The sequence below is a fragment of the Phacochoerus africanus genome, chromosome 16 (genome assembly GCF_016906955.1).
Source record: "Phacochoerus africanus isolate WHEZ1 chromosome 16, ROS_Pafr_v1, whole genome shotgun sequence".
Classification (NCBI taxonomy): domain Eukaryota; kingdom Metazoa; phylum Chordata; class Mammalia; order Artiodactyla; family Suidae; genus Phacochoerus; species Phacochoerus africanus.
In genome coordinates, this window is record NC_062559.1 from 29,984,244 (window position 1) to 30,008,067 (window position 23,824).

Below are 23,824 nucleotides of genomic sequence, written 5' to 3' on the forward strand. Positions count from 1 at the left end.
GGCATTGCCGTGAGCTGTGGTGTAGGTTGCAGACGTGGCTTGGATCCTGCGTTGCTGTGGCTCTGGTGTAGGCTGGCAGCTACAGCTCCAATTAGACCCCTAGCCTGGGAACCTCCATATGCCGCGGGAGCGGCCCAAGAAATGGCAAAAAAAAAAAAAAAAAAAAATCTCTGCCTGGAATTCTTTCTCTAATACTCCTCAACCCTGCATATTTAAAGCATACATATATGTTAAGATGATTCACAAATTCTGCCTCTTCTATCAAATACTCTAGTCCTAATTAATGTACCTGCCATACATTTCTTATTAGACATACTGCTCTCAAGTGTCAGTTGTGTAACTGATTTACTTCTTACTCCCAAATGCCTGACATAACATCTTGCCATTTGTGGGCCTTTGTATTTATTGAGATATGAAAATACAGACTATCTGCATAATATGGGTATACTTACTTAAAAGTTATCATGGAGTTTTTTTATTTCATTTTATTTTATTTTTAACGATCTGTTAAATTTTAAATTGTATAGGCCTTCTTGCCCCAGTAAGGTACTTGAGGACAGGATCTCTGGGATTTATATTCATTTATATTTCCCTGCTATGCTACACTGTCTTGTACAAGGCCTTGCATATATATGGTTCTTTTGTGGTGAAATAACACTGTGTATACTCATATAAGTAATTGTCCTTTGATCTCTTTGAAAATGTCAGTTGGAGGAATTGGGGGGTGGGGAGTAGCCAAATTTACATAGAAAAAGCATTTTTTTTCTCTCTCTCCTCAAGATAGAATCAGCTGCTACCCCTTAAAATAGTCTAATTATTTTACTGGAGGCCTAGTTATAAAACTACTTGCAGTTGCACTAGAAATAGAATTCTGGTGTCACTTAATGAGATTTTTCAAGTTCACATTACTTATTCTGCAGACTTCTTCATTTGAGTAGATTATTTAATATTTTATTTGTTTTATTATTCACATTTTTGTGGTAAAATATTTCTGTTCACATTCGAAGCTGGTTGAGTTGTATGTCAGAGTTTAAGTGCAGCGAACTTTTGCCTGGTCCTGTTATTTTCAAGTGTGCAGCTGCCTAATCTATCTGTAATTCACATCCCTGGAGCAGATTTTCTGCTGCTGCCTAAGAATTAAAATTTTGTCTCACCTCAGAATGCAAGTTAACATTTCATTACCTTTTTAATTACAATTTCTTTTTCCTCTTGTGTTTCTCTTCTTTTTGTCTGTGAAGTGAGCTTCTCTCACTGTCCCCACCCAAAGCAACTATATTCTACTCCAAAATTTTATGATTAAATTGTACTGCATATTTTGAAATATGTTCAAATGTACACTGGTATTTTGAGGATACTTTTCTGTTTAATTTGTCATTGCTATTTTATATGAGAAATGTTAGAATAACATTTTTTAATTCATAGGGTATAATTCCAGCAATCTTTCCCCACTCGACTTTCCCTCCTCTTCCGTTCCCCCCAGGCACCAGACCACTAAAAACACTTTAATTATAGGGGTTCTTCTCTGTCCTTTTCTAAATAAATATCTATTTATTGCACTCTATGCTTTGTTTAGTACCACACTGAAATTCGTGGGAGATACAGATGTATTTAAGCCATGGAACTTTCTTCATAGCTATAATACAATAAGGCAATTAGAAAATAATTAAATAGTAAATTTAGTAGTAATAACCATGAATGCAGGAAGTTAGAGAAGAAAGAAGTGATTTTGGCAGAGGTAGTAAATGAAAACTAATGGAACGGGTGGAGTTTGATTGGATCTGAGTACTCACATGGGGTAAAAGTATTGTTGAGTCTGAGATTTGGAGATAGTGAAGCAACAGTAAAGAAAGTAGCCTAAGGGGCGGTGGATACATTTGCTAAATGCAGTGTGGGATTATGTGGGTTAGACCTGGCTTGTTGGCTTGTTAAAATCACAGCAGGATCTACTTCAGCACTCAAGCTTTTAGTAGGGAAGTGGTCTGACAATTGTGATTTTTGAAGAATCTGATTTCAAGTGACTCATAGAGACTTATGGCATTTAATAAAAGAAGAACTCAAAATGTGACAAAGTAGACAACTAATTGTAAAGATTAAAGATAACTGTAAATAAAATGCTTTAGAGATAATTTAGAATTATATACTAGGAGGGACCAAGGCCAGAATGAAAGGAAAATGGGAGGTTGGAATCCAGAGGACAAAAGGAGAAGCTTTAAGGTTATGATACATTTTTGTAACAAATCCCGATATTTTTGAATTTCAATGCACTTTGTTCATGTGCAGTTATCCTTTTAGGGCCACTAGGTGGTGATCTTTGTTAGTTGCTAACTTGTGTTTCCTTAATGAAAGGAGTTCAACAGCGACAAGAAAACCCACGTTTTTGTTTTGTGCAATTCTTGATATACAACATTCAAACCTATGGGTATGTATCCATAATGTTTCTCTTTTTCCTTTATCCTTTTGTGTCTGTTCTCAGGTAAGGTAAGGGAGATGGGAAGAAAATAACTGTTAGGCTTTAACACTATTGCTGGCATTTCTTACTCCTGATCACTACCCAGGGGAAGTGAAGCAGGAAGTATCATCGTTTATGTTACTGACGTTTATTTGTATAATCTCTTAGGGTTTCCTACTGTAAAGCTAGTGTTGGCTATGGTGTTGTGAATGGGGAGAGAGGCAAAGGAGTCTTGGCTGATGGTTGGTTCCTATGCCATCACCTTGTTTTTACTGGGTCCCAACCCTCATTATAGCCACTTGCCCTAGAGTCATCTTTGTCCCTATATGGACCCCACCACAATGGAATTTATAAGCTAAGACATGAGACACTTACTCCAAGTTGAAGAAAGTCTGCTATCTGGCAGATGGAAAGGGAGACAACTTGTCAAAGGGCCCAGCACATAGCAGGAACTGCCAATGCTCGTCAAATGGAGTGATGAATGAATGAATGAGCATCAGTAATGCAGTGGAAGAAGGAGGTGGTCATGGTCCCAGAATGCCGAATAAATGTTCCCATAGAACTCTTTTTACACGTGTGCTGTGCTCTTTAGTACTATTTGTGCAAATGTTTATGGATTACCCATTTCTTTGTATCCCGTGGACATAGAGTCTAACCACCATGGCTAATATTCTTCTGTGGGAAAATGCTTTCTGAGTTCTACACATTTAACTTACCAATGAACTTTGGTTAACCTGTGACTTTATTCAAAGTTATTATTAAATTAAATAATAACACAGTTCATAAAAGTCACTTTTGAAGTGATTAGTCACAGTAACATGTAATTAACAGTAAAGGCTTAAAGTGCAAACAGGGGTCTTATCTATCCAAAACTTCTTTAATGCCAAGCTTCCTGATGATCTTTAATACGCCCTTGCAATTGTAACAACAATTACAACTTCAGTGGCTTCAGTAAGTCTGAAGACTCCTCAAATTTATTTCCAGCATTTCCCTGTAGAGAAAAAATTCTGGGCACCTGCTACAGCCATATATCTATTACCTGTTCTGAAAATTAAGTTGTCAATTTTCTCTTTAGTAGAAGAAAGGAAGGTTATTTCCTTTCTACCCAATAGCTAAATTTTAATGAATTTTTTATTTTACTGATTTATTCTTGAATGCTTTTTTCCTTTCCATTTGACCTTTTGGGCCAATCAGGGCTTTTAGCCAAGAATCAAAGAAATCTGAGTCCTGGCTTAGGCAAATCTCAGACTCATTTCTTTTACCTCATTTCCCTTTTTTATCTCTGACAGAGATAATCACTACATAATATTAATTATTTGGAACCCTGACCCCTGAATTAAGGTAGTCTGTAACACATAGTTTCTTGATAACAAATTGATAACGTTTATGTTCCTATATTTTCAAACAGTAATTTCATGTTTTTAGAAAATCCTCTTCAAGTAAAATTCATCATTTTAACCATTTTGAAATGTACAGTTCAGTGACTTACAATACATTCACGATAATGTATAACCATCGCCAGTATCTAATTCCAAAATATTTTGGTTACCCCTAAAAGAAACTCCATACCATTAAGCAGGCACTCCCCATTTTTCCTTTGCTCTAGCCCCTGACAACTACTAATCTGCGTTTTCTCTTGGATTTGCCTCTTCTGCACATTTCATATAAAAGGAATCAAGCAATATTTGTGTTTTGAGTGTCTGGCATCTTTCACAATATTTTCAAAGTCCATCCATGTTGTAACATGTATCAGTACTTCTTTCCCTTTTACGACTGAATAATATTTCATTGTATGTATAAAACACACTTTCCTTATTCATTCATCCATTGTTGGGCATTTAAATTGTTTCCACTTTTTGGCTAATATGTACAATGCTGCTATTAACATTCATGTTCAAATTTTTGTTTGAACACCTGTTTTCAATTCTCTTGAGTATTTACCTAGAAGTAGATTGCTTAGTCATATGGTAATTCTAAGTTTAACTTTTAGGAACCTCCTTTTATTTTATATATGTTAATATTGGTTATTCTTCAGAGAGTTAATAGATAGGATTTATTATACACTAACAAATATTATTGTCATATGATATCTTGGGCTGGAATATTTATACATTAACTTTCGTCTCCATATACAATAGTAAAGCTTCAAAGACAGAGTAACTTAGCTAAGGAAACATGAAGTGGTATTTCTTCAATCCAAATCACTGAGGCATCCTTCTACCCATCCTGTGCTTTCATTTAACGAGCATTCACTGGATTCCAACTGTGCATCAAGAATGATTTTAGGGAGTTCCTGTTGTGACTCAGTGGGTTAAGAACCTGACATAGTGTCTATGAAAACGTGGGTTCTATCCCTGGCCCTGCTCATTGGTTAAGGATCTGGCATTGTCACAAGCTGCTGTGTAGGTCACAGTTGCAGCTTGGATCCGGCAGTGCTGTGGCTGTGGCATAGGCTGGCAGCTGCAGCTCAGATCTGGGAACCTCCATATGCTGCAGGTGTGGCCATCAAAAAAAAAAAGAGAGAGAGAGAGAGAGAATGATTTTAGGAACTAAGGATACAGGCAAAAAGACCAAAAGATTTTGCCCTAATGGAACTATATGTAAGAAGAGAGAGAGAATTTTAGATATGGATAAGAGCTATGAAGAAAACAATGCAGGAAATTGGTATGACCTCTCTATCGTAGACTATAAAATCCCTGTTTCTCAAATTTTGAGGTTATGAGAATCACCTGGGGATGATATTAAACCATAGATTTCAATTCAGTAGTAGGTCTTGGAAAGAGCAAGAAATTCTGTCCTTCCAGCAAATTCTCAAATGATGACCATGCTGCTTTGGGTGGGCAGAAAAGGCCTTTCAGTTTAGTAAATGACTTTTCAGCAGTGACATGTATGTGGAATATGCCCCAAGAACCAGCCAAGTTAATATCTGGGAGAAGAATTTTCCAGGAAGAGAAACTGGCTTTGCAAAGGCTCTATGGGGACAGCAGGCTTAGTATATCTGAGGGAAAGTGATATGGAGCAGTGATCCCATCTCTTTGTCTAACATATAGGGGTTATACACAGAACAAGCTAGAAGTCCTTGACCCCATGTCACACCAGTGACAGCCTGTTTCCCATCAACAAATGAACTAATTCATTCCTAGCCCAAAATCTGCCATTGCCTTTATCTTGTCCAATAATTTTTTTGGCAAAAATACCCTCTTCTCTCACACCGTTTATTATAGTTCTAATTTCTTAACTTTATTTTTTGTATCTTTCCATTTCACTTAACATTGCAAGCATTTCCCATGTAATTAACTATTCTGAAACATGATTTTTTTGGATTTATTGAAATATGCTTAGAATCCTGGATTTGTGTAGTTTCCATTGTTTTAATTATTTTGGGGAGAACCTATTATCAATGAGATGATGAACTTTATTGTGTATAAATCTAATTTCTCATCTCCAGTTAGTTCCCTAGATTACATTTTTAGATATTTATTTATTTATAATAACTAGGCTTCTGATAAACAAAGCTTAATCACTCTCTAGGAAAAAGTTCTAAGTTATATTTATACCATCAGTGAATAGTCCTCATTTCACCTGATTTCCCCCATATTAATTGGTAGCATAATCATTTATTTTTTAACTTTTTGTTGAGATACAATTTAAATACTATAAAGTTCAGTCTCTTAAAGTGTATAATTCAGTGGTTTTTAAAGTATATTCATAAGCTTGTGCATGCAATTAATTTTTTAAAAAAATTACTGTGTTTAAATTCTTGCTATTTACAATTTTTTTGGTTGTTGGTTTCTCTTAGGTTTTTGTACACTGCTATTTGTATCACAAATAATAATCATATATCCTTTTATTAGTTTTAACTCATTTCTCTTTCCTAACCTATTGCTTTGGCTGGATTTGTATTTTTCTCAATTATTGCTAAGACTCTTGATATATAATACAAGAGTTTGCAAACATATTTTGAAGACAGATGGATATGAATTTAATATTCAGCTTATTAAATACAAAGCATGGGACAAATTACTTGCGATAATTGTGTCATTTTCTCTGTTTGATGACAATAAAGAGCACTGATGAATAGGCTTATTGAAAATGTTAAAGAGACAGTAGATATAAAGTGCTTAGCAAATTTTCAATGTATAGTGATATTGATTCCTTTTTTGTGAATTTCTAAAGATTCATGCTGCCCAAGAAATAAAACTATGTGAAGATAAACAGAAGACTTGTAGTACTTAATTTATGTTCGTATAAATATAGCTGTTGTTGAACAGTTTCTTCCAGACATCCTTGAGCCTGACTATGTCTACCTTTTTTACACAGATAGTTATTTTATTTATTATGCTGCCTACCTGTAACCAGGACCCCATTTATGCCAGCTCAGAAATATAGCTCTTTCTACCATTAAAAACCTCCAGAGGATCTGCATTCTCCCTTGGATAACTCACAGAGGTGCCTTACAGCCCTTATAGCCATAAATTCTTAATCCCTAAATTAGATACCTCCTACTGTACTTTTGGACTTTTCTCTTTGGTGTTGTAATCTTTCATAATATGCAAATATTGAGTTTGTTTTTGTTAGAGAAGGATTGTTAGACTATACTAATCATGTCTAAATCCTTTAAATATATTTCATTTATTACTTTCAAAATAATGGGGTAGCCCTGAACAATTGTGTATAGGTGCAGGAATTATCTAGGGGGTAAAAGAGGCACTAGAATGTCTTGAAATTAATTTTTTCATTAGAGAAACATGTCAGCAGGCAGTCAATTGATCAAAAGAAATTGTTTTAACTTTTTAAAATGCAGAAACAATCAGTTGGTTATTTTTAATATATAATTGAGCACAAACATTTTAGTGAAGAGCTAAATGACGACTCAGTAATTTAGATTATTTTCAAATTTGTAAACATTTTACAGTTCTGAATATGCTTGAAGTGGAGGAAATAAATAATTGAATAGAAAGTTTTAGTGTTCTTTAAGTGTTGAGAGATGATTTTTCTTTGTTAGGGTGACCATCAGCAGTTGTATGAAACTAAGTCAAGACATTCACTGAAAAAAATTGCTTCAGGCCATAACTTTGGCATGCCATGGGTTAAATAGAGGTCAACTCCAAGTGAAAAAGAAAAATCAGTTGATCTTTTGGTGTTAAAGGGGCAAAATAGTTATCATTTTAGATTCTTTCAGTGCTCTTATAATTCAAGGATTTGGGATTTTTTTTTTAACCTCAACTGAGAATTTTCAGGCCAGTGGTGTCCATAATGTATACGAGTGCCTTGGGGCATTTTGAAGGGGAAGAGAAGAAAATTTACCATATATATATATTTTTAAAGTTCTACCTATGCTCTTGCATGATATTTAGTAACTCAGTGATGTTGCTCACCCACAGGGGCTGGCAGTGCTTTTTATATTTAAATTAGTCAATAGTCATTTGGAACACAGTTATCTGGAAAACTAGGTTCTAACTCCTAGTTTTGTAAAAGATATCTAAACACAGATGTGTACTTACTTTTTGATATTCCTTCTATCGTTATTTGTGGTTAAATGTTGTGGTTTATCAGTTGATGAGACCAAGAGCATGTTCCTTTGCATTTTAATCTTGACTTCTTCACATTCCTTAGACAAAGATAAGGGTGATACCTGCTTAACAGGATGTTGAAATGATTGCCTGTGATGATTCACATGATGTGACTGTCACAAAGTAAGAGTTCATTAAAGGTCAATTTGTTTATGATTATTATTATCCTTGCTCTGTGTCTTCTGCAAAGAAAATTTTATAAGCAGCAAAAATCAGGTAGAAGGCTATCTAATTATGTGATTAATTCTGACACATACTAACAGCTGTGTAATAAATGCTAGTGGGTGCTGTGTGATGAAGTGCCTTATGTGTGGTGTAGACACTGGGCACATTCTGCTTGGTTGTTGTAGACTTTCTTGGATTACCTGTGTAATTCAAGTAATTCTCCAAAAGCAATCTCTCTCAGCCAGAGAGATTAGGTGAGGGGTAGGTAGACAGCTTCTTAAAAATTCCCCAGGACCAATCAGACTTAATAGATTTTTACCATAATTAGTTTGTTTGTGGGTCCACAAGAGAGGTTAAGTCTCTGCATACCTTTGTGGGAGACAATGGCAAAGCTCAGATTCTTCCACTGTGGCATATGCTTCAGATCAAATGAGAAGGGTCTCATCTTTTCGGTTTCTTTTGGTTAAAAGATGTTGATTATTAATATAATCAACAGCACCCACTAGCATTTATCACACAGCTGTTAAAAGATGTTGATTATTAATATACTTTTTTGCCTAGCTGAAAGGAAAAAAACATAAAACAAAAAACTAACTACTGTGGAATAAAATCCTCTTCTTTCCTTTTAAGAAAATCCTCTGGCATCAGAATGTAAAATGAGTGATTTTTTCCTATTAAAAACTAATTCAACTGTAGAAAATCTCTATGTGACTAGTGACAAATGATCGTGAAAATAAAGGCTTATTGCAGACCACACCAGACCAACCAGAGAGTCTGGGAGGTGTAGGATCAGTAAACCCTGCCAATGAGAATCAGCCTGAAATTTTGTCCTTTTTTGTGAGATGTGTTCTCATTTGTTCATTCATAGAATAGCAGATTCTATTATTTTCAGAGTTGTAAGGGGCCTTATAGGTGCTGCACACAGAAGATATTCAGTAAATATTTGCTGAATAAATGCATGAATGTATTTTAACATCCCTCTCATTGTTCAAATCCTTTCCATATTTTATATACCACGGAAAGTCACTCAGCCTGTGTTTGAACATCTCAGCAAACTAAAAGCTTACAAAATTCTGAGGCAGGCTTTTCCATTGGTGGATCATGCTAATTATTAGATCTCCCCCTTTTTTTGGAGCCAGTTTTTATCACCGTGTAATTTGTACCCTTAGGTTTTAGTTTGGTTTTATGAGGGAACATTAAAATAAATCTACTTCCCCTTTCACATGAAAGTTCATCACATATTTCAAGACAGCTATCAAGTCCCCATAATTCTTTTCTTCTCCAAGCTAAACTACCATTTTCCAGATGATAGCTTTCCAATTCCCTAACCATCCTTATTCTTCTTTTCCTGTTTTGGGTTCGTTTTTATTTTGGTTAATACTTCTGAAATATTTATTTATCACTCACCATGTAATGAGTACATTTTGAATGAGCAACTTGTGATAGCTATTTTAATCCTTACATGTAAAATAGATTTTTTTTCTGCTGAAAACACTATGTCATAAGAGGCATGATTTGAATTCATACTGGCTCTAAATAACCACCAAACATCTGCAAGTAACTTATCCTTTCTGTGCCTCAGTTTTCCCATCAGTGAAATGGGAATTATAATGATACCTACCTACTAGGGCTATCATAAAGATTAAATGAGTTAATATTTGTAAAGTATTTAGGAAATCATCTGGCCAATGAAAAGGATTACAAGTATTTGTGAAGAAGCAAAGCTAGTTTATGCTTTTAGGGATCTTGCAGGGGTGATTAAGTTAAGGATCTTGAGATGGAGATAGATCCTGGATTATCAGCATGAACCCAATGTAATCGCTTTAGTGAGGGATGCAGAAGTTAGAGTCAGGGAAAAGGACATGTGACCACAGATTGGAGTGGCCCACTTTGAAGATGGAGGAAGGAGCCACAGGCCAAAGAATACAGGCAACCTCTAGAATCTGAATAAAGCAAGGAAATGGATTCTCCCTGAGTCTCCAGAAGAAACCGGCAATGTAGACAACTTGACTTAGTCCAGGAAACTGATTTCAAGTGTCTCTCCTATAAATACAGGAGAAAAATATTGTATTGTGTGTGTGTGTGTGTGTGTGTGTGTGTTTTCTAGGGCCACTCCCGCGGCATATGGAGGTTCCCAGGCTAGGGGTCTAATTGGAGCCATAGCCACCAGCCTACACCAGAGCCACAGCAACACAGGATCCGAGAACGTCTGCAACCTACACCACAGGTCACGGCAACGCCGGATCCTTAACCCACTGAGCGAGGCCAGGGATCAAACCTGTGTCCTCATGGATGCTAGTCAGATTCGTTAACCACTGTGCCACGATGGGAACTCCAACTATAAGAGAAAAATATTGTATTTTTAAGCCCACAAAATTTTGGAAATTATTTTATAGCATCCGCAGGAAACTAGTACAGTGGGTGACCAAAACTCTGAAACCTGGGATTGGAAAGAACTTAAGTGTAAAGATTCTGAGTTACTTTCTGTGATGAGTATCGTAGGCTTTGTGCCCTGGTAAATACTTAGGAAAATACGTTTTACATCCAGAAGGTTATCCATTCTAACAGCCTTGGGATAGGGTTTAATTAACAAAAAGCCACACCAACAACATTAGACCTGCTCTACTTTGTCCCCTTTTCTTGAGTATCGCCAAAGCTCATGACAGTATGAGCTTCTCTTCTCATGTCACCATCCTCCGTCAAATGTCCTCCCTCATCCCTGATTTATGGGATCTCTGGCTCTGAGAAGCGCCAATGTTTCTTCCTAACTGGTATCTTTCTTTCAGCCCCTCAAATGCCTCTGGCCATTCTTTGCACACTTCAGTCTTAGCTGAGGGAGACTCTGGTATTTCTTAAAGCTGTTGCATTTCTTGGATGCTGCTATTGTGAAGCTTCAAACCTTCAATTGTTTCCAGGAAGCAAAAAAAAAAAAAAAAAAAAAGAAAATGTCTTTCACCCAGATCTTCCTTTCCCCCAGATCTTCCTGTGGCACCAATTTCTATGCCTTGAGAGTGTACCTTTTTTTTTTTTTTTTTAATTTTCCTGAAGTTTGGGTGGGAATATGAAGAAAGCATTTCATCTCCTTTGGAGCCCTCTCCTTTCTCCACCATGTAGGTTATTGTCAAATGTAAGGAGAATTGCTGCTTTTAGAAAAACAGATCTCTTACCTTCCCCTTCTGCAAATTGTCACAGATTTATGTATATCTATTCATTCTTTCCAAGTTCGCACCTTATTGTTTGATTTGTTTTTGTTTTAGAGGGCACAGCAACACTAGACACATTGAAACTCTGGTCAACTGAACCTAGATATTTCCCACTTTACATCTATTTAAATTTTGAACCCAAATGAAATATTTTATATTTTCCACCTAAATGAGTTTGACCCATTGTTATAGACTATCACACTATTAATAATAATAGCAATTTATTGAGTATATATTATGTATGGAGTACTATTAGGGGTTTAAGTTATTAAATTCTTAGTAGTGATTACTAAATTATACTTTTATAATAATAAATAATTATTAAGAAAATAATAAGAATTTTATTTTTAAATGTTGATTTTGTCTTTAAGTGAATGTTATTTCTTCCAATTTTTTTTCTTTATATTTATATTTGAATATCATCCATTCTTTGTATTTCTCTGTCTTGTTAAGTATGTTAAAAGTAACAGTTTCTATGTCAACCATTAAAATGTTACTCAAGGAATTTCCATTGAGGTTTAGTGGGTTAAGAACCCCAGTACAATCATGAGGATGCAGGTTTGATCCCTAGCCTCACTCAGTGGGTTAAGGGTCCAGTGTTGCCGCAAGCTGCAGTGTAGGTCACAGATGCAGCTCGGATCTGGCGTTGCTGTGTCTGTACAAAGCTCCAATTAGAAACCTAGGCTGGGACCTTCCATATGCTGCAAATGTGGCCCTAAAAAGGCAAAACAAAAAACAAATGCTACTCAAGATAAGTTTCCCAACTTCTGTTAGTTTGTCTCCAAGGGCCCAAACATATAGACTTCCAAGGCCTGAGAGCTGTTTTCGGCATATCAAAAACTGAAAATTTGGGAGAAAACTAGGTTTGTGTTGAATTATCAATCAACTCTCTTTGGGAATGATAGTTTTAACAACTTTGAATCTAACTCATGATTGAGCTTACATAGATTTTATTACAATTAGAATGGATTATAAGAAACTTTGTGAAATGCTTTGCTGAAATAAAAAATTGCTGATGTTAAATTATAATCTTCCTGACAATCACCTTAGGAAGATATATCACCACTTTCATTTTTTTAGAATGGTATTTTAGTTACATAGAGCTGTCAAAAAAAATTACCAAAGGAGTTCCCTGGTGGCACAGTGGGCTAAAGATCTGGTATTGTCATTGCTGTAGCTTGCTGTCGCTGCTGAGGCACCCGTTCAATCCCTGACCCGGGAACTTCTGCATATCATGGATGAGGCAAAAACAAACACACAAACAAAAAAAACCCCAAAAACTTGGTCACTTACAACAACAGAAATTTATTCTTTCATAGTTCTGGGGGCCAGAAGTCCAAAATCGAGGTTTCAGCAGGAGCAGTTCTTTTTGGGGGGTGAGAGGGAGATGTTTATGCTTCTTTCTGGCACAGTTCCAATCTCTGCTTCCACCATCACATGTGTGTGTCTTCTCTGGGTTTTTTCTTCTCCTCCTTTCAGGATACCAGACAAACAGACTAAGGGCTCACCCTCCTCCAGTATGACCTCATCCTAACTTGCAACTTAAGTACATCAAAGACCCTATTTCCAAATAAGGTCGTATTCACAGGTACCAGGGATTAGGACTTCAACAGATGTTGACAGGGATGCAATTCACCCCATAACAAATAGGGGGAAAGAAAAATCACTAAAGTAACCAGGGTACCCATATAGAACATGAACCTAGGGCTTTTGTCTTCAAACAATATTCTTCTGACTTCATACAATACAATCACGTAGTGAATTCCATTTTATTTTTCATGACTTCTTATACTGTTTAATAATATTTACAATTTCACTGGGGCTAAAAATCAAGCTCACTAGTCTCATCCAAATATATCATTTCCTGATTTTGAATAAGTTATTCTTGTCATTAACTTAGGTTCCTCGAATACTTTTCTTGTTCCAAGTCTATGTAATTGTTCTGGGCCCGGACAATTTAATTATTTAGATTGGTTTGATGATCCCTATTAGCTTTCCTCTTATATTGGGCTTCAATTCCATTTTAATGATTGCTCTGTATATTCAAGTTTAAAGCATAGCTCATAGATGAGTAGTTCTTTCTCTCTGTATTTCCATTATTTCTGGGCTGTAATTTGTCACAGAAATTTTTGATGTCTTTCTAAATCAAGCTTCCCTTTACCATTCTTCTTCTATATTCTAGGAAAGGGTTGGTAGTTCAAGGGGGTGGGGGGCACAAATTGTCAAGTGCACACTATATTCAATCAGTTATTCATCCAACCAAGCAATAATTATTGGATTCCTATTATTTGCCAGGGACTGAATGAGAGGGGGGTTCTGACAACATAAAAAAAGTCACATAAGAAATCTTGCCCTTGGAGTTCCCGTCGTGGCGCAGTGGTTAATCCGACTAGGAACCATGAGGTTGCGGGCTCGATCCCTGTCCTTGCTCAGTTGGTTACGGATCCGGCATTGCCGGGAGCTGTGGTGTAGGTCACAGACGCTGCTCGGATCCTGCGTTGCTGTGGCTCTGGTGTAAACCGGTGGCTACAGCTCCGATTAGACCCCTAGCCTGGCAACCTTCATATTGCTGCTGGAGTGGCCCAAGAGATGGCAAAAAGACAAAAAAAATAAATAAAGAAATCTTGCCCTTGAGGAGCTTGCATTCTAGTATGAGGGGTGCAACAGTGTTAACAGGAAATTGCAATAATGTCTTGTTACTGCTATGAAAATAGTTGAGCAAAGATGTCCCTATATACAAGAGGAGTACTTTATCCAGCTTTGAAATAATTGTTGGTACATTTTGCAATTAGTTATATTTTCTCCAATATTGTTGCAGATTATTATTTAATTTTTTGAAGGGGTATGCTGCTGTGTTGAGGACTAGAGTGATGACATTGAGCATCCAATGTTTTTTTTTTTAATTTTTAATAGATTGTGGGCCGTTTATTTCATTCTTGTACAATTGTACATACAGTATCAAAGTTACTTTGAAACTACATTAAAAGAAGGATAAAAGTAAAATTTAAGAAGATGCTTCAGCTGGATTACGTGCTATCAGTTGCAGAGCAATTGATCGATTTAATGTTCTTCACAAAATGTGTTTCTGGTAAATCTTTTTTTTTTCTTTGGTCTTTTTGCCTTTTCTAGGGCCTCACTCACACATATGGAGGTTCCCAGGTTAGGGGTCGAATCGGAGCTGTAGCCACCGGCCTACGCCAGAGCCATAGCAACGCGGGGTCCAAGCCGCGCCCGCAAAGTACACCACAGCTCACGGCAATGCCAGATTCCCAACCCACTGAGCAAGGCCAGGGATCGAGCCCGCAACCTCATGGTTCCCAGTTGGATTCGCCAAACCAGTGAGCCATGATGGGAACTCCTCTACTAAATCTTAATGTGCATTACCAATGTTTATTTTTGCCTTACAGTAATGTGGAACATACTAATCAAATAAGAATAGTATTATTAGAGCTGAACAACAATAACTTTTTTTTTTCTTTTTTGCAGATTCATGTCAATGATATAATTCTCTAGAGAAACTCAGAAAAGCAAAGGTTGGTATGATATCCTATAAATACTTAAGCCCCAGTTTGTCTAAGGGGTTATTTAAAGATATAAATTAGAGCAGTAATTCTAAATTCCCTGGGGTGTGTTTGTCTAATCCAGCCACTTCACATTATTACAGTGTCTTATGTAGTAAGAGATTATTTCATAGAAAATAGAGAGAAAAATATATTTTTCTGGATACATTGAACAGTAATATGAATGGCCATTAGCTACACTTCAGTCTCTCGAGCAGCTTCCTTGTTTTACTTTCATGGCTTTTTAAGAGGTGACTTCTAGGACAGCACTGCTCTTCTGTCTGTGATAGCTTAAGTCAGAAACGGAGTGGGAGAAATGCAGCATCTATTGTGGTCTGTTTTTCTATGTGACAGTTGTTCCTATTTTGTGTTTGTTTCTCCTTTAATGAGGATACAACTTTCATCCAGGGAGATGTATGGTTCACTTGTTAGTGCACTTAAATGCACTAAGGCACTCCAGCAGCTGGAAATTGTGACTTGTAGTTGAATTATTTTTGCACAGCGAATGGTTTTCCTTTTGACATATTTTAATATACTTGCACACTGAGAGCGAGAGTGGGTGAACAGAAAACAGACTGTTTTATTAACCCAGCAGTCACCTTTGAGGTTTGTACATGTCCACTTTTTTCTTGCCTTTGTACATAATCCCAAGAGACTGGTACCTGGCTTTGCTCAGAATAACAAAGTCAGGCACAAATCTCCAAACACAATTGTTAGCTGAATGCCAACTGTTTCTTCTCATCTTTTTTTTTTTTTTTAAACTTGAACATTAAGAATTGTATCTTTATGGGTGAACCATAACCATTAAAGAATGAGTTTGTTTTTCTATTTCAGATGCTTCCCCTATCATTACTAGATTTATTTCACAATATATAATCTCAGGAGATATAAGAAAATAATTTTTTGCATTTTTTTTGCAGAGCTTATTTTTTTAAAAAATCTGTTAGTAGTGAGAAGAAAAATATTTTACAAGCTTTAACTAGGGTACAATTTCAACTGAAAGAACAATTAGGAAAAAAGGAGAGGAGACTTCAACTCAGCCAGGAGGCCCGGACCCAGCACACATAATTCACATAATTCCACATGCAATTTTCATACAAACCAATGTTTCAGAGGCTTTTCTCAGCAAGACCAGAAATTTCTTCAAGTCTGTTACCATCCTTTTCCAAGGTGTGTGTGTACACACACACACACACACACACACACACACACAGAGCCATAATTTTTAAGTAGGTAATCATCTAATTTTTAATCCATACATTTTAATTATCCTCAAAAGTGGAAGAGAAAATAAGAATAAAAATCCTGAGCCTCCTTTCAGTTCTTAGCAAGTGGTTCATTTAACATCATGCACATTTTAGAACAAAGCTTCCAAAGTACATAATTTTTCCTTTCCTATCATCATCATTATAATTTACATGATCATTAAGATAACAATAGTTCTTGATATTTTGGAACATTTTATACCATACAAAGAAGTTTGTTATCCTCTTATTTGACTGTCTTAACCAATCAGCAAGGTGTGCCATATGAGTAGAAAGGTTATTAAGAGCTATAACCTTTCTAAAGGCATTCCAAGACTTTGGAACACAAGTAAGTGCTAAGGTATAAATCAAGGATGCCATCTTTGAGTTAGAATTCTGAGTCTCTGACTCTATGATATTGGGTCTTTTAAACCATTGAGAGATAATAATTAGACCAAAAAGTGGTTATGAAGTTTGAAGATTACTTTTTATAGAGGGTCTATTTGAGTGTGCAAAGTTAACTAATGTATTTTACACGAGATTTTTGCACTAGAGTAAGAGGTTAGAGTACCTAACTTTGAAGGCCAATGTGGTGAGCATATGACCTTTTAAGGCTAGTGACCTTAAGGGGAATACACCTAGTAAACTACAGAGGCAAGATAGGAATCCATTTCTTCTGACTCCCAGTAAACTTCTGTTGTTCAGTTTAATTTAATATTTTGAGCAGCCACTTTTAGTCAAATTCTTGAGCTATAATTCTAGAGTACAAATATGAAGAAGAGAGATCTGGCTAAGTTTTATAGTGTAGAAGGTAAATAAATAAATACAATGAAAGAAAGACTATGTACCATAGATGTGATATCTAGTCATTGTACGTAGGTTTGTTGAAGTCATAGAAGGCTTTATTATTGTGGAGGCTTTTGAGTTGGGCCCCAAAGTATTGTTACCTCCATTATCAGGGAATAGCTATATCAAAGGTGTTTACTTGTTTTTGTACTTTTTAATATTTCCTATTCTTAAAAGTAAGACTATTTCATTAACTTCTAGTAAAGCTTTGACCATGAATGCTTATCTATTGTAAATTAAGCTTTTAAAAATTGTTGCTCCTTAGGATAATGGAGATGTTTTGTTTATAAGTATTTCTAACTATTTTGCATTTTTCTTTTTAGATTTTATAACTTTCTTGCTAATATATATTTAATCAAGCATTCCATACTTTCTGTAGAAAAATCACATAAGATTCTGAGATCTATAATCTTTCTCTTTTCAAGGTCATCATCATTATTATCCTCATATTCACATTATCAGACAAATACATTTTTAGCACTTTGTAAAAAGTGCCATGAAGAGCCATCCTGCTAATATTTTATAAGATTATTCTTAATTTTTCAGTAACCCAATAGAGTAGCTGTAAGCTTCATTTTCCAGATAATAAACTGAGGTTTAGAGATTTTAAGAAATCAGCTAAAAATTGTGCAATTAGCAAAAATGTTACTGTTCTACAGTCATTACAATATTTGCAGTTATTATTTATCCATTTGGTTTGGGTTCACTTCTTTCTCACTAGCTTTATTAGTGAGGACTCAGGTGATTTCTAGTAAGACCAACCCAGTTGGAAGTAGATTAAGTCACAAAGAGAACTTATGATTCTTATTACTGGGGAGAATAGCTGATATGGGGATGACTAGAACCAGGACTTCGAACTGTTAAGAAACTTCAAATACCATTAAGCAGTGTCTATTTCTCGTCTATGCTTTTCTCTGTATATTGTCTTTGTGTCCAGACCAATTCTTCCTTGCACCAGACGGTGTGGGCTTTGTTCCCTCTAAATTCACATCCTCACAACTTGTCAACTAGAAAAATGGGGGCTTATGTTACTCAGCTCCAGTGTGAAAAATTCCAGATAAAGATTTGCTGTGAACATATTTCCAGTCCTTGTCCTGGTCATTAAGGTGATAGTGATGCTGTGATCAGTTTTTACTGGTTAGGTATTTGCTCTTGTGGCTATAAGGAGAAATGGGAGGGGTAGTGTGTTATTAGAATGGAGGAGGGGTGCTTTACAAACATAGCTCCAGAAATGACTATGAGTCAGGCAGTCATTCCAATCTGTGGCTATTAATACAGGCCATTATGATTCCTGTTCTCATTGCCTTAGTTAATTCTCTACCAATTAATACTCTATATTTGTTAAATCACATGGGCAAGGTAAAGGGGCTTTGCTTAATTTTTTCCATTAAACTAAAGTCTGTCAAATTTGTTTTGAACATTTGAAGTTGGTTTAACCCAGATATATTTTCTAGCTCTTAAATTTTTGTTATTTATCTAAGGTAGAAAATTCCATTTCTGATTGGGAATAGGACCAGCCTCTAAAATAAAAAGAATTGAAAATCAACACATACTGGGTAGTTTTTAGACTCAGTATAAATGATATGTGGAGAGACAAACCTTACACAATGGGCCCATTTGGTCAACTATGTCTTTGGTTAGTATGTGCTAGTGTTTCAGAGACTGATCAATGCTATGTAATGTGATAAAAAATTTAAATTCTGGGTTTAAATAGTCAAGGATCAAACTCTTGTCTGATTTTATGAAGGACTTCTCACTTTGAAGCTCTATTTGAAGCTCACACTTTTCACTTTTCAAATGCTGAAGCACACTACTCTAAAAGATTCTGAGCCTTAGAGACTCATACTGTGCTAGCATGTTAAATACTATATCATGAGACTTACACACATTGTAATATAAGTTTCAAAAAATTTATTAATTTGCTTTAAACAATAAAATTTGGGAAGTTCACTTGTGGCACAGCATGTTAAGGATCTGGCTTTGTCCTTGCAGCAGCTTGGGTTTTTGCTGTTCTGTGGGTTTAATCCTAGGTTTGGGAATTTCATGTGCTGCAGGTGTGGCCAAAAAAAGAAGGAAATTTGGGTGTTTTAGAGTGTTCTTTAAAGTGGAACTATCATGGGTCCATCTTGTGCTGAATATGAATGGAGAGACTCCAGGTAGTTCTCTGTCCTCTTGAAGTGTCTAATTTTGTTTTGTTGATAATTGGTAGGGAGGATAAAAATTATGAGAAAAGTATAGTCTCTTTCTTTTCCATAAGGATTTCAAGCTTTTCTTGAATTCCTCACTCTCAATGTCATATCTTACTAGGTGGTCAGAGGTGTTAAGAGTTGGCAATGAGGAGGTGACTAATTGGGGAGAAAATACTGGGATAAAAACTTAACTTTCTAATTAAAAGTGTCTCAAAGCCCTTCAGTTAAAAGTGATTGTTTTCAGGTTAAATCTGTCACCTTTTTGCAAACACTGCCTTTCATAGGTATGAGGTGAAACTTAACTTTGTATGCTTTCTGACCCGGATAACTTCCTCCCCTGATGCTCCTTACCTGGCCGGACTACCAGGCTTCCTGTGGCTCCCACTACCAACTCTATGGCTAATGTGATTCATGGTCTGTTTTCTCAGCAGAGGCAGCATCAATGATCAATGCCAGTGGACCTTGGGCCTCAGTCACAGAGCCCAGGGGGTCCTTTGGAAGACTTGTCAAGTCATCTTTTCTGATATGCTATGGTCACTCAACAATATCACAAATGGAAAGTGGATCCCAAATCCCTCTTATTTATGTTTTTTCTTCTCTCAAGTGGGGTTTCTGCCCTTGTGCAAACTCTCCACTGCATATACAAAAATGATTTTGTCCCAGAACAGGAAATTGGGACCCTCATATCCATTGTCTTATCTCCCTTTGTCTGCTTCCTCTATATATGTATATATATATTTGGTGGAAATACATTACTTTTCCTTGCTTGGTCTGCCAAGAACTTCCTTCACCTTCATTTTTCCAGTGATAGCATTTGCCTTTACTTTGCTCTGGAGTTATAGGAGAGCTGTAGGGAAAGGAGTTGGGATACAGAAAAGGAAAAATTCACAAGAGGTATATATCAAAGAATATTTACCTCTATATGCTACACAGGTAAAACTTAGGGAATAAGAGAAAATAGTAAAAAAATAAAAATCTATTCACAGAATCAGTTACTTAATCTCCCATGCTTAGATCCCATTTTCTAGTTATACTTTGAGTGTTCTAAATTTGTTCAATAAACTGTAGGATTTGGTCATTTCCTTCAGGTAGAAATTTCATTTACATTTATGCTGAACAACCTTTCGAGGTTACCTGTTTCAAAAACCTCTTAAAACCCTTGCTTTAAAAAGAAAAATAAAACTAAGACTTGAAAAATACATTACGTCCAGTGGTCTGTGTGTTATACCTTACATACTTTAAAATCTCCTCTGCTTCTAGTGTTGATGAAAGGGTTAGAAACTTCAAAAGCTGTAGAGCTGAAAAACATAAAATAAGAATTATACATTGTCTATAAAAAGCTTTCTTTGTTTTGATCAGAATTAAGACTTTTTTCCGTAAAGTTCCCTTTTGTTATAAATATGAGGAATGCATGCTTGGACTTGAGCAAATGCAGCTACTGTTATCTGATGATGAGTAATGGGTGAACAGAAGTGGTAGCTGTGGCTTAAGTTCATCCAAGTTATGATCAACTTCATAATCAGGAAGTCTCAGGAAGATACCTAATCCCCACTGTATTGTCTGAATAATACTTATTATGCGCCTGAGAGTAGTAGCATCTAATACCCTGTGAAATATCTTCATAACTCAAAAGCTTACTAATGGAGGAAGATGGCTCACTGAAGCCAAAGGGGACAAGAGTGGGAGTCACCTGTTCCCTTGGAGACCTTAAATATAAGACAGTCTGCCACTGTGATTCTTATTAATCAATACCTGCTTTTCAGGACCTGTCTCCATCTTAGGTAATGAAGAGTTATACAACCTTTTGGGTAATATATTGTGGCATCCATAGAAGTTATAATATTAATGTTCTTTTTCTTCACTATGATTGGCCTATAATTTTAGCCTAGTTTCCTTTTACTTATCTTGAAACATAGAAAATTGGTCTCCTTTAACTTTATAATCTCCCTCCATAAATGTGAATACTGTTGCCCATTTTCAACTTTTCCTTGTATGTCTCCTTCTTAAGGCTTTTAATAAATTATTATGACTTAAAATTATTATGATTTCAAATTTCAAGAAATCTTTAAAATTCTCATAGCTTCTTGAAAACTCATAATGAGATTAACCAAAAATTTTTTCAGTAGTTTTAAAATAATATGTGCTTAACCTATAGCTTTATTTTGCTAATTTTTTGTACCAACACAGCTATCTTCATTTTAAATTACACATCAAATATGTAAGCCCAGGTATATATATGCTAATTATTTCAGGTAGCTTTCCCTAGATAAATCATGATGTCTAGATGTGGTAACAGACCTTGTGGGTGAAATCTCAAATATGAGTAATTTAAAAAAGCAGGAATAGTATACCTTTCCATTCCAATTTACATTTTTATTTTTTATGTCTTTTATTTTTTGGCCATGCACATGGCATACAGAATTTCTGGGCTAGGGATGTAAACTATACCATATCAGGAACCTGAGTCATACCAGTGACAACACCAGAGCTACCAGCAATTTGGTAGAGAAATTTTTCACTTTCTTGTTGTCTTATTAGAAACAAAAGTAACTATTTTCTGCCTCTTGACTGATGGAAGAAAATTTTGAGGTTATAATCTCAAATAAGAACCTCATGTCTTGTTTTTCAAAGTTAAAAACTGAGGATGATTTATTAAACTTTGAAAAGAGATGAATACAGTAGAATTAATATTTTACGGTAAAAATTATATTTCTTAAGATTAAATTACATACAAAGGGGTAAAAGCAAGCAAAGCTTAGACTCTTCCTTAAGAATAAACTTTGGATCTGCTCTAACACATGAACAAATGCTCTGCTGACTCACAATTTTCAGACATTATTGAATGGCCAGATCATTTTTGTCCAGAATTTTCAAAGCACTTATTACTTGTGTCTAATTATAGTCATAGAAATATATCCATAACATCCTCAAGAATTTTCTAATTCTGAGATATCACTTAATGCTTGTTAATAATTTATAATATATTCATTATTGTTCCCCAGCCCCAGTCCCAAGCTTTTTTCAGAAGAAAATGCTATTTTAAAATTAAAAATTCCTTTGCTTGTTCTTGTGAACAAAAACATTCCTCCTCTTTCTCCAACCAATTATTTAGATAGTCAATCAGGTCTGCTATTGAGGCAAATAGTTTAAATATTTTTAAACTTTAATCCTTGAGTTATGATAGCTACAGATATGTTAAACTTATTTAAAATGGTTACTTTCTGATTCTACCTTCATCTTCTTTTCTTCCATTACTGTCGGAACATATTGCAATTGCCTTCTTTCTTCACTGTTATTAACTTTCCCCTTTTATCAGTAAAAAGATCTTGCTTTCTTTGATTCTCTTATTGATATTTTAAAAGAACTTTTTTCCCTCTCTTGCTGTCTTTCTCGGGCAAGTCCCATCTCAATTGTACTTTGTCATTCATTGTCCGGTCTTTGTGTCCCTTCTCTCATCCCAGCCTAGTTTTTTCCTTTTACTTTTTTTGAGGGAGGGGGGAATGTAGGGGGCACTGGTGTTGGGGAACTCACATCAGTATCAGGCCTTAAGCAAAATGCACTCATTTCAAATGGAAATTGCAGTTTATATCATAAAGGCAAAGTTTCTTGATAGCAGTAAACTGGAGCTTTATGTAACACTCATCTAAAGAAATTTTAGAATAGAACTTCTAAATAACTAATAAACAGAAAATTCTGATCTTGGGCTTAGTTGCTGAAGATAAGGAAAGACATCTGCTTCAGTACCCCCATCTGGCTTTTACACATGCATTTCAGACGCAGTATGCTCTTGCTCTTTCTTTTATCTATGCCCATCTGCTTGTATGGCATGTTCCCACCCTAACATATTTTCAGACCCTTGCCATAGGGCAGAAGTGCCAAGCAATTATTTGTTGAGATAGATAGCCCACATAATACTGTAAGTGACATCTGTTCTGTAGGAAATCCCTCCCTTGTGGCAGCAGTGTCATATTGGCAGCTCATAGGAATATCAGAATTGACATACAGGAACAATTGAATGTTTCATCTTATCCTGAATTCTTACTCAGAAAGCATCCAATACCAGATGCTTTAGAGGGCCTGTAACCCCCTGACTCTTTCTCTTTTTCTCTCTACACCTATGATAATTGGCAATACTACACTTTGGGGACCGTTTCTTCCTGACCCCAGCTGGTAACCAAATTATGCCCTAAAGCATGGAGATTGGCATATTTTAAAGTTTATTGTAGCTAAGATGGTGAAAAATGAGATGTTTTTCATATTAATATGCTTCCTAGATTGAGCTAAATTATAGCTTGTATAATAAATTTCACAATTTACACTTAATAACATTATTTGGCAAAATTACAATGACAGATGAGCATTTTAATCTTTTTAGATTGTTGATCTTTATGTTTGGCAATTGGTTCTTCTTTTTTAAACTACTTCAAAGATGATAAGGAAAACAGTCCCCAGTCCAAAATGGTTCAAGACTTGAATCTTTGTGTAAAGCTATAGTTGGTAAAGTTTCTGAATTTATTGATTTTTAGTCATGTGATGTTCAAAACTCAGACAGAATTTGAAGCCAAAATCATTACTGGCATATTAAAAATACACTG

At 35.6% G+C, this 23,824-nt stretch overlaps 1 protein-coding gene across 5 annotated transcripts in view; it reads left to right on the top strand.

Moving 5' to 3' along the window:
* Positions 1–23,824, top strand: part of TFEC (transcription factor EC) — a 193,585-nt gene that overhangs the window by 35,731 nt on the left and 134,030 nt on the right. For all 5 annotated transcript variants that reach the window (XR_007132671.1, XM_047763651.1, XM_047763652.1 and 2 more), the window contains exon 2: positions 14,877–14,923. The gene's annotated coding sequence lies outside the window, so the exon portion shown is untranslated. The remainder of the gene's footprint in view (positions 1–14,876; positions 14,924–23,824) is intronic.